We start from the raw sequence: 4216 nt of genomic DNA on the forward strand, positions 1-4216 counted from the left end.
AGGGAGAGGGTGTGTGTGTGTGTGTGTGTGTAGGCTCCCACCCAAGCCAGGAGAAACAAAGTCCTAGGGGGCATGGGAGATAGGCTTGAAGGCTGGAGAGGTGGAACTGGGGGTTTTAATTCATTCCATTAGGCCAGAGGGTCTGCCAGGGAATCTCCAGGTCCCTGGAGGCTCTGGGCAGACAGACCTCCTTCCTTGGAGACACATGGGTGGTGCAACTCCCCCAAGGCAAGTCCTAGCCTCTCTGAACCCCTCTCAGACGGGGATTTCCTAGACTTGAATCATCAGGAATTCATGCACACGCTGCTAAACTATTAATCTTTTATCTTAAAATTTATTTAGAGTGTATTATTTAAGTTTAGATTTAAAAAGAAAAGTTTCTATCCTAAATGCAAATAGGAAAAGTAGAAGATAATTCTAAAATGAAATATGATTCAATAACCAATGTTTTAAACCTCAACTAGGTATTGGGGTGACTGAGGGCTTTGGGGCTGGAAGCTGAGATAATCGAGGAGTGGGTGGGGTGGGAATGGAAAGGGGTGGGGTGTTAGCAAGTGTTTGCAACAGATACTGATTTCTCCTAGGTCTAACCCAGGAGGATTACGAGAACTGGAAAGGAACACCTCCCCTTTAGGCCCTTCCAGCCCTGGCCCTGGAGTGGCCGGCGTGGCAACATCAGTCTGGTTGCCCTTAACCTTGGTTGCCCAACTGCTTAGTGGGGATTAGGGGCAAAGTGGAGATCTACTGTTCTACTGGACAGACCTGCTTTCTGTGCTTTGTGGGGTGGCCACTGGGGTCCCTGAAAGTGTGAGCAGCCTAAGGGAGGGGGAAGATGATGGTGGTCCCAAGGCAACAAGAAAGTTCAGTCTCCTGCTTTCCTCTTTGGACTTGGCAGGAAGGGCCGCAGACCCCCTTTGGAAGGAAATTATCATTTGCTTCCTCTGGGCCAGCCAGAGCAAATCAGCCTTGAAAGGCTGTCCTGCCTTGAGGCCACACAGCTTGCCCCTCTGTGGTTCCTTTCTGGCCCCACTCTCCCTACCCTAGTGAATTGAACTCTCCAGGCCAGACGCCTGAAAATTAGCTTTCTGAGGCTCAGGGACCTGGGAGCTCTGGTTGGAGGGGTACAGTACTTAGGATTATAGATACCCCTCTGCCAGTGCCCTTTCCAAACCAGGGACATCATCTGTTTCTTCTGTCAAATGGAGGCTTTTAGGGGAGCTTTGGTCCCAAGGGAGCTTGGGCCCAAGGGTGGGACAGCACCAACTCCCATCCCTCACTCTCACAGCCACCCCAAACCTTGGAGAAATTAAAGCAAACTGAGAAAGTGCTCACTAGGGGACCGGCTAAGATTAAGCCCCACCACTCACCACTGACCAGGCAGGGACCGCTGTGGGCTTTGGGGGCTTCCTGCTCCCTCCTGCTCCTTGGTCCAGCCCTGCTTTCAGGATGCTGCAGGAGAGGAGGCTAGCAAGGGAACGCAAGCCTGAGTCACGTCTTCAGAGGATTCTCCAGTCAATGAGATACTTGGGGAGGGAGGTAGAGTGGGAGGTTCAAGAAGGGGGTGATCTGCACAGGCTGAAGTAGTCAAAGAAGCTTAGAGAGGGAAAAGACAGTAATCACACCTGATAAAGCACTTCCTAATCGGTTATTCTGCATGGTGTCAGGCATTTCAATATTCTAGGAGGTGTTGAGGCTGGTGGCTGACTTAAGAACACCATTTAGAAAATAGAAGAGTTCACTCTGTATTTCCTTCCCATATACCCATTTCTAGTCTCTATTTTTCACCTCCAGTGGCATTTGACTGTGTTGAAAGCCCTTTCTTTTTATATTCAGACTTCTTTGCTTTCAGGACTCCAGTCTCTCCCTAATCTTTCCCTACTCTGAGCATTCTGTGTGCATCTTCCAATGAGTCCAGCCTGGGTCTCTGCTGCCAGGGTTTTGTGTGTGGGTGTGTGTGTGGGTATGGATGTGTGTGTGTTTATATTTAGAAAATACAGGTTCCCTAGATGACTGTGGTACTGTAATTTTGCAGGGTTTGTCCCATCCTCTGGCTGTACCTGGAGTTCATTCCTTAACCTTCTCATCTATAACCAGTCTTATTGTTTTGATCTTATCTCTCTCCTGAGGACTCCCAAATTTATTTCCATCACTGATAAATCCCACAACCTATAAGATACATCCACCTGGACATCTCAGCTCAAAAACACAAGAGACCCACACCTGAACTCGTGTTTCCTCCAAACTTTCTTCTCACCATGAAATCTTCTGTCCCAGGCTCCCAAAGTGGAAGTTCCTGGGTCCTCATTGATTCACTTCTCTCTTGATACCTCTCACCCTCCTTTGTGACCAGAACCTCTCCCACACCCCATTGTCATCCTGCTCAGTAATCAAGGTAGTTCCACCTCTTAAATTCCTCTTGTGTCAGCACCTTCCTCACTCCCTAGGTCTCTAGCATCTCATACTGACTATTGAAGAAGACTTGGAACGAGTGGCACTGCTCGGTCTTTCTCCAGCAAAGAGAATCCCTTATCATAGAAATCTCCTTTTTCTTTAGCATAGAAAAATCCCAGGTAAGGGATTCCCGGGTCCCTGCCTCACCAAGATGCATATTATCACTCTTCTGAATTTGCTTGCCTGTGTATCCTAATCCTTCTATAAACATGTATTTATACACTCCTGTCTTTTCCCTATTCATTTGTTTATCCAACAAATATTTGTTTATTTTAGAAACTTATTTTTAATCAATCTTAGTTTTATTTTCTCTTTAAGAGGCTGGGAAAGTATAGCTTAAGACCACTCAGTGGTTGTTCCTATCCATTCAGTGGCCTGAGCAGTGGGAGCTGTAAACCCATTTTGAGCTACAGGCTGAGGGCTCTATCTTCCATTAGGAACTGAATAGGCATGGCAGGGCCCTGTGCCTTCAGACCCACCTGCAACTTCAGAATGGGCTACCCCGGTGGCTCAAACAGTAAAGAATCCACCTGCAATGCGGGAGGCCTGGGTTTAATCCCTGGGTTGGGAAGATCCTCCGGAGGAGGGCATGGCAACCCACTCTAGTATTCTTGCCTGGAGAATCCCCATGGACACAGGAGCCTGGCAGGCTGCAGTCCATGGGGTCACAAAGAGTTGGACATGACTGAGTGACTAAGCACACATAGCAGTGAGTCCAGGAGCTGGAGCAGTCCATTCACCCTGAAATTCCTCCTTGTAACACAGTCTGCTCTTCCTCTCCCATCTGTTCAGGACCTCTGCAGAAGTAAGAGATTGCGCACAGCCTCCCACGGGCATGCAGTTGGTGCCGGGCATCTGCAGAACTTCCTGGGCCTGTATCCACCACGTCAGACCCTCTGGGGGAGCTCCCTTGCTGGCGCATGTGATGGCAGTGTCCTCATGGCACAGGGGAGTGTCTTCATTACATGGGGTAACAGTGGGCAGGTGACTATAAGATGCCTCTGTGAGAGGCTGGCAGTCAGCCTAGGGATCAATAACCAATAACCAGCTGTGAAAGACAGCTCCCAGAAAGCTGCCTGGTTCTGAGTAGTGAAGGTTCCAGGAGTGAAGCAGCCAGCAATCGGAGTGGCCCCAGTGGCAGCAGCAAACTTCAGTACAGCCGGGTGGCCAGTATCCCCGGGGAGTGTGACACTGATGTCAGCCATCAGTTTTCCATGGCAACAATGGCATGAGCCACCAGCAGAAGCTTCTCCCAGGCCCTTTCCAGGATTGTGATGTACATGCCATCACTCTTCCCTCTGAAGGTTCTGTTTCATTTGGAATTCAAGGTTCATGCCAAGTAGGGCTCCAGACATTGTAAAAGTTGCTCTTTGAGTTATGTCGGGAACCCAGAACCATGCTGTATGAACTCCTGTATAGTTAGTGTAGTAAGACCAGCAACCATTTATTTGATGTCAGCTATGAGTCAGACCACAAGCTCACGGTGGGGGAAGATAAGGATGAAGCAGATCCCGGTCTTGGCTTCATGGAGTATGGAATCTAGTCTTCATGCCATTCCACATGCTATTCTGCTATGCAGATATAGGTCTTTGCACTGGAAAAATGCCTGCTCATAATTAGGAGATCTTACGCTTCCTTCCCACTCTCTGATGGATCATCCTATGCCCCCTTGGAGTATATGCAGTGCACTTTGAAGACACCAGGACCAAGACCTAGAAATTGAAGGTAAATAGGCAGATTTTGTTGTTGTTGTTGAAAGTGACAG

At 48.6% G+C, this 4216-nt stretch overlaps 1 pseudogene; it reads right to left on the reverse strand.

Annotated features, from left to right (window-relative positions):
* Window positions 1–3144: 3144 nt before the first annotated feature.
* Window positions 3145–3806, reverse strand: LOC104997546 (annotated as a pseudogene).
* Between the last annotated feature and the right edge of the window lie 410 nt (window positions 3807–4216).

This window comes from Bison bison, unplaced genomic scaffold, assembly GCF_000754665.1.
Source record: "Bison bison bison isolate TAMUID 2011002044 unplaced genomic scaffold, Bison_UMD1.0 scf7180017864309, whole genome shotgun sequence".
In the NCBI taxonomy this organism is placed as follows: domain Eukaryota; kingdom Metazoa; phylum Chordata; class Mammalia; order Artiodactyla; family Bovidae; genus Bison; species Bison bison.